Genomic DNA, 12,233 nt, shown 5'->3' on the forward strand with positions numbered 1-12,233 from the left:
CAAAGATGGCAAGAGGCACCAGAATGAATGAAAAGTGTTAAATACAAAACGTGTTAGTACTGAAACACAAACTTTCAAAGTCAATTATCCAAATGATAATTTATCTTACAGAAGAATACTATAGCATGCCAGGTCTGAGAAGCAGTCCTTTGCCTATTTTACACGTGGCATACAACAATGTGATGCAGCTCAGCAAACTATGTGACATCTAGTCTAAGGGCTAATGTGAATAATTCTGCTATGAAAAGGTGATTGCCCATTGGACAATCTTACCAGCCAAAACTGCTGCTTGGAATCTCCAGGTCAGAGTGAATCATGTGCCTGGTTTCACAAGCGAGGCTTCAGACCAATTGTTCCTTGTGAAATTGGGGATTTAAATCACTAACACAGGTGAAGAGTTTGTGACAAAAACTAAAATAGCTGGAAAATCTCAGCAGGTCTGACAGCATCTGTGGAGAGGAATACAATTAATGTTTCGAGTCCGTATGACTCTTCATCAGAAAAATGATGAAGAGTCATACGGACTCAAAATGTTAAATGTGTTCCTCTCCTCAAATGCTGTCAGACCTGCTGAGTTTTTTCCAGCTATTTTTGTTTTTGTTTCAGATTTCCAGCATCTGCAGTATTTTGCTCTTATCTGAAGAGTTTGTGAGTTGTGGTAGAGACATATAGAGACTATACTAGGGATCGTTTTTAACTCACACAAAACCTTTTTGGTAACACAGAGTTAAAATTGGGCCCAGCATTAAGTGCTATATACGTTTGCATGTATGTGTTTGTGTGTTTTTATTTGCATGAGATAATTCTTCCCTAAACAACGTATCTTGATTATAGTATATGCTCACAGCCAGATTGTGATTATTATTTAAATATTGGAAGTATTTAATATATTCCAATATGTTTCAATCACTGGATTACATTAAAAAACAAATGCAAGGCACATTTTATTAGAATGTCAAGAACAATATTTTCCATAAAATTAGTTGGATTGCTTAAAATAAGCACCATATTCTAATCATTCATGCATTATTATTAAGGTAGAGCTTTTTTTCTGTTTATTCTTTCATGGGATCTGGACATCACTGGCAAAGTCAGCATTTGTTGCCCACCCCTAAGTGCCCTTGAACTGTGTGGCTTGTTCAGCCATTCCAGAGGGCAGTTAGCCACATTGCTGTGGGTCTGGAGTCACATGTAGGCCAAGCCAGGTAAGAATAGAATATTTCCCTCTCTAAAGGATATTAGTGAGCCAGATGGGCTTTTACAACAGTCAGTGATAGTTGCCATGTGAGACCATTCAAGACTTATTAATTGAATTTAGAGTCAACCAGCTGCCCTGGTGGGATTTGAACCCATATCCCCCAAGCATTAACCTGGGCCTTCAGGATTACTAGTCCTGTGACATTACCACTCTGCCTCCCCTTCTCAGCTCACCTTCTGATTAGGAACCACACCAATATAGAAACACTATCATTCATCATGTTGAATATAGAGGGAGTTAGTGTAAACAAGAAAACAGCATGAGCAGAGCCACAGAGTCAGAATGAGAGAAATAGATCAGCAGAAACCACAAAGGTATAGGGCAATGAGACAAGGATCATGGGTTATTAGGATAAACAAGAGATGATCATTGAAGAGAGTCAGAACTTGCATTTTTTATTGTCAAATTGTGTTTTTATTGTACTGTAAGTACTAATATAATGAACAAGGATAGCCAGTAGTGAATTGCTTTATTTTCTATTGTTTCTTGACATGAAATGTTTGTGAAGAAAATAGGTGTAGCATATGCCCTGTGAGACATAACAGCCAGTCATCGTGAACTGGAAGGGCACCAGGCCTCTTTGTAAATATTAACAATTACTGCTGCTCAAAAAATACTATATTCTTCACATTAGTGTGTTTAAATCATGTTATTGTGGCAGTTTTTTTTGTATAAATATTTTTGTTCTTCAAAATTTCCTTTATATTTTAGAATGGACAGCAAATTTTTCATTTGTTATTAAATACTGCCATCTAGTGTCTCTGCATTCAACAATTCATATTTTGAGTTCCTTTTACACATGATTTAATTACAGATGCTTGAGCATGCAGTTTGTGACATATGAAAGCAAATCATTGATCTATTCTAATTACATTCCAGCAACATGTTGTTTCTTAGCAACTGACTGGGAAGAGACTTCCATGGCATTATTACCAAAATAATTACCTTTCGGTGAAACAGTTGCTATTGCTTCAAGATATGTTGTCTAAAATGTAGTTGTTTTACCATATAAATTTAAAACTGTCTTGCAGAGGTTTATTTACCACCCTTACATGGCAGTAGTAGCTAATGATATCTAAGCCAATACATTGAAAACATTGAAATTAGATGCTATTTTTTAAATTGTTCACTAATTCTAATTTTTGAAAGATGGCTAATTATATATCCAGCAAGTACAATCTGATAGTATCTGTTAGAGAGTCTTGCTGGTATCAAGCATCATGGAAGCTGCACCAAAATATTCCACAGATTGATGCAGTTTTTCAAACAAAATTATTAAATGATTAACACATCACCATTCCCAAGGCAAATAAATTGCTAAATTCATTAACACTGTGACATTTAATGCAGGTGTTTCCACAGAACAACATCAGATGTATTAATGTCACAAGATACATGTAAAACTCCTGAATGCTACTCCCTAAGAACTGATGCAAAATTGGATTAAAATGTACAATTTGCATTCTGTATCCACTGACTACCTTAGAAAATATAATCTGTCTGCTTGAAAGTTGTTCCTCAGAGCTGAAATCTACAGGAGGAAATTACTGCTTTGTATTTCACTAATGAATGTCTGAATCAGTGTCTATAATATCTTTAATTTAATATTATGTTACAACATTTGATAAATATTTTCTGTTATCATTCTATCTGAAGGAGCATACTGCATTCACCATCTTTGTTCACTGACTTTAAAGGAATTATTCATTTTTTCAGCTATAGGAACCAGTGCCCTTGTGTATGATAATGAGATACACACAGCAGTGGCTACCCTACACAATAACTGCAGCTCCACACCTACCATGAATATTAGGGGGATGTGGAATTTCTTCACAAGAACTTCCTGATTGTGCAGCAGGAAAATAAAACAGGATTGCACGGTAGTTCAATTCTTTACCCCCCAAAAAACTTCTTGTTCTGAAAGAGCAGAAGCAGGGACGTTGCTGCAGTATTTAGACTGATCATCAGCTGCCATAAAGCTGTTGTTTTCTTTTGAACAGTTTTGATTTGAAGGTGTTGATGTTTCTGACAAATTTCTCCATCATCTGGATGCTGACAGGCTGCCCTGGCTAGGTTTCTTTGATCTCTTGACCCAATCCAACAGGCAGCTATTAATGAACTGTAGCATCATGCCTGCTGTTGTATAAGAGAATGCAGAATGCATGTCATTCTCTGAATCCAGAGTTCAGCTTTGCTTGTTGCTCGCTCCAGTTTGGGAGTCAAGCTTTCTCCATCCCTTCTGATTGATTTGTAGTGGCAGGTAATTTCTGCAGCAATACAATATTTTGTGGCAAATTGACCAGCCACGCAAACACCAGAATTCAAACTACTCTAAACATAACATGAAGCACAGCAATGAAAAGAGCTTGGAGCCAGAGTTTAGTAACCTTGAAGTCTTATAATAAGGAACTGAAGTAAGTGATTGAGGTTATTCTGTAAAATGCATCAAAAAGCTTATTGTGGGGAGATCAACAGAAAGGAACAGTCAAGCTGCCAGACATAGCCCAATAATTTTTCATTAAATTCTCAGAATCTATATTTTTAACCTTTTAATTTATTACTGAGCTTGGAGAAAGATAGTGGTTTTGAGATTGCTAGGTTCACAATACTAGAGGTTCTTTACACTGCGCGTGGACAGTTGAAGGTCACCTCATTAGAAAGTATCTTTGATACCCACATGTCCAATACCGCTCAAAACTGCAGCTTTAGAAGAGAGGATGATCAGGATACCATGGCAATTCTTTTACCAGTCCGGAATACAAGGACGTCAAATCAGTTTTCAAGCAAAATCTTACATTTTTGTTGGGGCCACAGGGGAGTTCAGGTCGCTTGCCTGGTGTGGACCCCACCAATGTGATATGCAAGTGCACATACGTGGGTTGGTATGCCTCACCTCACTGTGAGCATGCTGTTCTCCTCTGGCTGTTGCTCAAGACGTTCCCACAGAGGCACAGGCACCCACCATAAGCATTGAAATAAGTCTAATAAGCCCCGCTCCCATAAACTATTGCAGTTATTTTTGGGAAAGGGTGAAAATAGATAAACGAAAGACTTTCATTAATATGGCACCTTTCACAACCACCATCTCAAAGTGCTTTACAGCCAATGAAGTACTTTTTAATGTTAGTCACTGTTGTACTGTAGAAAATATTGGCCGAGTAGTGGATAGTGTAGAGGATAGCCATTATCTCCAAAACGATATAGATGGGTTGGTGGAGTGGGCGGTAAAGTGGCAGATGGATTTTAACATAGAGAAGTGTGAGGTTATACATTTAGGGAGGTCAAACAGTTACAGGGATTACAAAATAAATGGGAATATACTAAGGGGGGTAGATGAAGTAAGAGATCTTGGCATACAAATGCACAGGTCCTTGAAGGCAGCAGTTCAAGTAGACAAGATTATAAAGAAGGCATATGGAATGCTCTCCTTCATTGGCAGAAATATAGAATATAAAAGTAAGGATATAATGTTGGAATTGTATAAAACACTGGTGAGGCCATAACGTTACAGGCAGGACATAATAGCTCTGGAGAGAGTGCAGAGGAGGTTTACAAGAATGTTGTCAGGGTTAAAAAAGTGTAGCTACGAGGAGAGGTTGGATAGGTTGGGGTTATTTTCCTTGGAATAAAGAAGGCTGACAGGTGATTTGATTGAGGTGTACAAAATTAGGAGGGGAATAGACAGAGTGGACAGGATAAAATTGTTTCCCTTGATGGAGAATTCTAGAACCAGAGGACATAGATGCAAGATAAGTGGCAGAAGGTTAAGGGGGGGGCATGAGGAAGAACTTTTTTATGCAGAGGGTAATGGGTGTCTGGAATTCGCTGTCCAAGTTGGTGGTAGAGGCAGAAACTTTAAACTCTTTTAAAAAGTACCTGGATCTGTACCTAAACTGGTGTAAGCTGCAGGGCTCTGGGCCGGGTGCAGGAAGGTGGGATTATAAAGGGCAACTGAGTATCCTCGGGCTGGCATGGACAAGATGGGCCGAATGGACTCCTTCCATGCTGTAACTTTTCTATGGTTCTGTGGCTCTAAATGCAGGCACGAATATATACATAGCAAACTCCCACAAAGAGCAATGTGATAAAGACAGTGTAATCTGCCTTTGTGATTTTAATTGAGGGATAAATGTTGGCCTGGATACCATGGATAACTCTCCTGCTTTTCTTCAAAATCTTTTACATCCACTGGATCTGGCAGGTGGGGCTTCGCTTCAACGTCTTATCCAAAAGACAACACCTCCAACAATGAAGTGCTCCCTCAATACTGCACTGAAGTGTAGCACATCGGGCAGAATTTTGCCCTTGATGGGCGGGCGGGCCCCACCAGCTCGGCGGTGGGCGGGCAGCCGATCGCCACTGCCGAAACGGGCCCCGCCATTTTAAGTGGGCAGCCAACTTAAGGCCCACTCAGTGGGCCGCCTGACAGGAAGTGCTATGCACTTCCTGTGCGGGCGGGGGGGGGGGAATTCCCCAGCTGTCAGAGTGCACTCTTTCGCGCATGGGCACAAAAGAACTCACATCTCCCTGAGGGTAAGTGCTGCCTCAGAGAGAGTGCTGAAAGTTTTTCAAAGTTAAAAAATAGAAAAATAAAAAAAAAGTATTAACATGTCCCTCTCAAGTGACAATGTCACATGAGATGGGACATGTTAATAAATATCACAGAAACTTTATTTAAGTTTTTTAAAACCGACATGAAACCTAATCCTGCCGGTGGATGAGGTTTCATGTTTTTTCAGAAGCCCGCTGGGGCTCCTGGCCTGCCCACCAGCCTTAAGGTTGGACAGGCAGGGCCTTTAATTGGCTTAGTTATCCTGTTAATGGCCTCAATTGGCCATTGACAGGTCGGCGGGCGGACAGCTGATCGCGCTGCCCCTGCCTTCCTGAATATATAAATGGGGTGGGGTGATGTCGGGGGTTCCCCCCAATGTCGTCCCGCGTCATTTTTGCGTCAGCGGGTGGGCCCCGCCCCCCCCAGCTCGAAGACGAAAAAATTCTGCCCATCATTTTTGAATTCAAGCTCTAAGTGCTAAGTGAAAACTGTGTTAATAAAATGCCTATTCAGAAGTCTGATTTAACTCGCAAGCTTGATTTGGATGTGCCTAAAGGTGCTAAAATGGAGATCTGCAGGTTTAGTGCTCAAGCAGTAATTCATAGCAACTTTCCAGGAGTGGTATTTATAGCCCCCACACTTGCCCTTCCAATGAAGATATGGAGCGCACTGGCTGACAGGGAAACTGAAGCAGCATGGCAACTCCACTTCTCAGGGTGGCCTAGGGATTGAAGGAAAGAATTTACAAGTTCTCAGAGGTAGCACTGGAAGTCTTACTGGAGGACGTACAGTGGGGGAGGGGTATCCTACTCCCACAAGAAGGAATGATGCAAGAAGCAATCACTGAGGAGGTTGCAGCCATGAGTAGGGCCCCATTGCTCCAGTGCCACAAAACAGTTAATGGTTTAACATGAGCAGTCAAGGTAAGATTCCATCTCAGAAACACTTCACAATGACTGCACTAGCACTAGCATCCCAATCTCAACATACTCCACCTCTAAATATACACTGACATTCGCTCGTCACAGGCTCTACTCAGGATTCAGGCACATCTCAATCATGTGAGCATATAAAACGTACACAGCCATACTAGTGCATGCATGTTCACACACACACACAGACACACACACCATCCCCTCCACCCCATTAACTTTATCTTTCTCACTACTGGACTGGCAGAATGAGACCCCGAGGTAGTGACATAGGAGTCATGGAGCAGGAAATTTAGGAGCTTACAGGAGCATTTCTGCACCCTCCCCTCCCACTCCACCTTTGCCCTTCTGGTGGCCAGGTTGTTCAAGCTCATGTTGAGATGGCGCAGACAGGGGGAGTGCCAACTCATAGCCCACAGCCTCTCAAAGGTGTCCCAGGAGGGCTTCTGAATTGTCCTCCTTAGATTCTCACCTGTCATCTACTTTGTGTGCTTTCACCATTTAGACTGCACTTCTTTGAAGCACCAGAGTAGGCAAGAGGACACACAGGAGAGTAATTAAATGTAAGCACAAGGGTGAATAGTTGACCAGTTGTAAGTATTGTTGGTTCCTGTAATGTTTTTACAGTTTGTGTATGGATGAAGAGTGATGGTGATAATTGGATAGGGCTGGAATTGCTGGTCTGCTTTTCTTGAGTTCTTCACGGGGAAGGAGTTGAATGGATTGAGTGCAGGTGGTGTACTTCAAGCATCATATTCCTGGAATATAGGTATGTAGCAATGGTGCTCCTTCCAGCCATGGACCGTCAACCTTGAAGCTTTTGGTGCACTCCCTGGGCCTTCTCTTCTACCTCCTCTTCTTCTTCCTGAGCTTGGTCCTCTGGCACAACTGCTGGTGGTACTGGCTGGTCTCTTGTTGTTGTCTCTCATAATCACCAGGTTGTGGAACATGTGGCAAGTTACTAAAAATGTCGAGATCTACTTGACCAAATATTGCAGAGCACCTTTTCACCTGTCAAGGCACTTAAACCTCTCTACTTGAGGACCCCAGTGGTTTTCTCACTCCTGGTGGCTGAGTGCTTCTCATATTATATATTCTCAGATGGTATCTAGCAGTTTCTCAGAGGAGTCATGGGCCATGACATCAATGGGTGTCACTTGTCATTTAGTAGCCAGCATTGGGGCTCAAAGATCTAAGAGACTGTTGACTCTCATTATAAAAGCATTGTGCCAGCTCCCTTGGTAACATGGGATCATGTGCTGCTAATAGCCATACACAAGCTCATTGTAATAGAATGCAATCCCTTCCTGGTCTTGAACATTTCTAAGTTTCAATGAATGGTTGACATGAATGGCTCTCTGGATCATGAGGAATCCTGCAGTTCTGTTGAATCCTAGAGCTCTCTACCTCTGGCAATAGGAAATGATATACAGGCTTGAATTTTCACCAAATTGACTGACTCAGGAGCCTTTTAAAAATGGCATGCAAGTCAAGTTTCCAGGATTACTGCCCCTCCATTCCTGTTTCCGCCAATCTTTGCCAGTGCAAGATAATGGTACTGGTCACCTGCCCACATGCAGCACTCCCTCCCTTGCTGGCTCCATTGTGTCATTGCAGGCAAGGGCAGTCCAACACTCCAACACACCCTCCTCCTCACAGCTACCCCACCCCCACAATGTTTGTGGAGTTGGGTTCCTTTTGTAGGAATATGTGCTTCACGATACCTCACAGGAGTCGTGAACCATGGGGGATCCCCTGTCCCAAGTGGGGAGCCAAATAAAAATAATCTCCTGCCCCTGGAATTCTTGCATTGACAGGCTTTGAAATACAAAAGAACCTATTCTTTCAGTTTTCATTGTCTTTTTTATCCTTTCATGGGATGTGGGTGTCGCTGGCTAGGCCAGCATTTATTGCCCATCCCTGATTGCACTTGAGAAGGTGGTGATGATCTGCCTTCATGAACCGCTGCAGTTGAAGTGGTGTAATGTAATGATTGTAAGTTAAACCATTTCTTACTGTTATGGGGATCATGTGACTATATGGACAAATCAGCCCCAAGCACTGGGTATCTTAGGGATGGGGCTTTTTATCCTTGGTCTTGGAACAAGCATGTAGCCTCATCTAGAGTTTGTAAATAAAGTTTACTGTTTCTACCAAGAAACCAGTCCTGCACTCCAAGTTTATTACATATGGGTACACCCACAGAGCTGTCAGGGAGAGAGTTCCAGGATTTTGACCCAGTGACAGTGAAGGAATAGTTCTAAAGTTCCAAGGCAGGATGGTGAGTGGCTTGGAGGGGAACTTCCAGGAGGTGGTGTTCCCATCTGTCTGCTGCCTTTGTCCTTCTAGATGGTAATGGTTGTGAGTTTGGAAGGTGCTGCCTAAGGAGCCTTGGTGAATTCCTGTAGTGCATCCTGTAGATGGTACACACTGCTGCTACTGTGCTTTGGTGGTGGAGGGAATAAATGCTCATGGATGGAGTGCTGTAAGTTAGATGTGTTTCAACTGCAGTGATAAATTATAGGTCTCTGTCCTGCAAAATATATTGATTGGCATTGGCTAAGCGTTGGAATGCAATGGAATACTTTTCCAATTTTGAAAATTGCCATCGTACATTCAAACCTGATCTAAGTGCCATGATTCGAAGTGATTTACATATCAACAACTCTTTAAAATTGAAAGAAAAAGCTGGGGCAGAATTTTTCCATTCTGCCAGCAGTGGGAATCATGGGCGAGCAACATCTGACAGGAGGTCAAAAATCAATTTCACCGCAATGGGAAATTAGTTTGGAATCTTGTTCTCCCAGCTTTCATGGCGGCTTAAAGGCGGGTTGAATGTCCTGCTGAGCTATGTCAGGAACCCCATTTGTGTCTCATGAATGCTCATTAAAAGGTCAACACATCAGAAGTTGTTTCCCCCTCCAAATTAAGCGCCCCACCAGCTGGAATTGAAAACATTCCATTTCACGACTGTTTCATGTACATACATGGCATGCACCTGGTGAGGTAGACTGCTTCCTGGACTTTCAGGTCAGTAGATGCTGCTTTGGTCTTCCTTTTGCACCGTCACTGAGAGATATGAGCTGCCTGTCACACAAGCTGAGGCTTGGCACCGGGGAGAGAAAAGACTGAGGCAGGACTGTGGAGTGAGGTGGAGGGGAGAGTGAATGGCTGTCTGGATGCCATTCAAATATGGCGCCTGAATGTTGAAACCTATGAGGTAATGGCGAGGTGGGCCACTTCCTGCCAGCCCCGCCCTGAAAGGCAACATGCTCCTCGTGACTACATAATCAATGAGATGAGCAGAGCAAGATCTCACATGTTCAGTCATCATGCTCACCAATAGAAATCACTTCAACTTTTGCTTCCATCACCAGACTAAGTCTTCGGAACAGAAAATTCCGACCCTAGTCTGCAGCTTTCCCTTTGATGAGACAAAAACAGACTTCCTGTTCCTGGAGTGCATTGATTGACAGGCCATATGATTTTCAGGCCATATGGTTTATGTTAGAAAAAATAAAAACAACTATTATTTCAGTTTCAATAGATTTCATTGTCTGTGAGATATAATGGTTTGTTATGACAGCTTGGCCCATTATGAATGCTTGCCTGAGTTTCAGAAGCTACAGAGCCACTTATCTCAGCAGGGGGCTGCATAAAAAGCTTGATTGACAGGTTTAAGAGGTTATTAAATGATTATCTGTCTTTGATGGGATTTCTGAATAGACATGTGTTTGTTTTTATTACAACAGATTGACCCCTTGTTTCTTTCAGTTTGGAAGACAGCACTATTAGATTGTTGGATGTTTAATTTCCTTGCCTCCATTTCAAAGTCATGGCTCCAGAGGTCTGCTCATGGTAAACCTTGGGTCAGTAGCTATGGATGATAAATGGGGGCATAGAGAGGGCATAGGGGTTATGAGGGAGCATGAAGGGGTCTTGGGGGTATAGGGGCATGAGGTGGCAAAGAAGGCAGAGGTGTTTGCAGGGGGGGGGGCTTGAGGTGGGATTCATCAACTTGAGTCATTGGCATATTAAAGAAATGTACCTGCACGGCAGCCTCTCTCTTCTGAAGTGAACAATCTGTTACTCCAGACTGTTGCTGTGATCAGCACTTTGAAGCTGTGTGGATATGTTTATCAAAATCCATCTGGTTTAAATACTGCAATGAAAGGGGCTAAAGGGGCTTTGAGGCAGCATGGGAGCACAGAAGTGTTATGGAGGGGTTACGAGGTGACATGAAGAGGGCATGGGGTATATGTGGGGTAGATGGGGTTGAAGGATGTGGGGTTGAAGGCCTGAAATTTATCATTACAACTGGGTGAAAGTCAAAGCAAAATGGTGATGGGCCTTGTAGTCTTCCAGCTTTGCTATCTGCCCACTTACATTGCCACCTCTGGCCTGTCTCCTGAGGCAGCAGGCCTGATTAATCCTGGCCCCACCACCCCGGCATAAAAATATGGGGACCCTTTTAAAGGAGACGTTTCTACCGAGTCGTGGGGTTTCCCGATTTGACCTTCCCACCTCTTCCACAAATATCTGGCCTCTGCCATTCCTTAGAGCACGAAAGGTATGCCTTAGATAGAAGTTAACAAAGGTCTGCAAAATATGACTGATATCATCTGTGGCTGCCTGGAAGGTTCCCGTAGCATATTAAAAATAATCCTACCGTGACCTCGATCAGCACAGGAAATAACACAGTCATTGCTGTGCTGAGAGGTTTGAATCTTCCTTCTACAGATCTCTGTAAAACACAAGATTCTTATGCACTGGTCTTGGATCATTTGAATGTAGGACTGGTACTTTCTGAAGGTTGCTAATTTGAACACAAAGATATCAACCTGTTGCTCTGTGCTTTTGAGCCACAATTTAATTGTGAAGATTTGTTTAACAGTCTCTTATTTTCCTATCAGGCACTTTATCAGACCTCCCTGACAATGAGTGCACCCATTTCAACATGATAATTGGAATCCCCTAAATTTAATGGTGCATTTTTTTTTGCATATCCTATCTTAGAGCTGTCACCGACTGAGCCCTTTAGGGCAAGAAAAGCTGTTATAGGTTTATAATCATGCTTTACTAAATTACTTAAGAGTTAAAATTTCTTTAACTTCTATGATTTTGTTTATAATTGTGTTTATCAAAGCAAACTGGACCATATTCCACCTGTTCCATGGGCATAAAATGGCTTCAACAAGATCCAATTTTATGGACCAATATCCTGCAGACAGGAACGCTTGAAAAACACGCAATGCAAAATTAGCTTTGGCCATTTTACAGGCGTCTGAAATGGCTGCCGAGGACAGCTGTTCATTTCTGCATATATGCTATTAAGGGACTCAATGGTTGTTTTAGGGCCCCTCTACTAAATTAAGCTGCCCTGAGCAGAGCACGCTTTTGTACTGCAGTGCCCATGTTTCTAGGGCATGGCTGTGTCCTAATTATGGCCACTGATAAAAAAGATATACTTACTTTTTAAAACATTGTTAAG

This window comes from Carcharodon carcharias, chromosome 6, assembly GCF_017639515.1.
Source record: "Carcharodon carcharias isolate sCarCar2 chromosome 6, sCarCar2.pri, whole genome shotgun sequence".
Taxonomy (NCBI): domain Eukaryota; kingdom Metazoa; phylum Chordata; class Chondrichthyes; order Lamniformes; family Lamnidae; genus Carcharodon; species Carcharodon carcharias.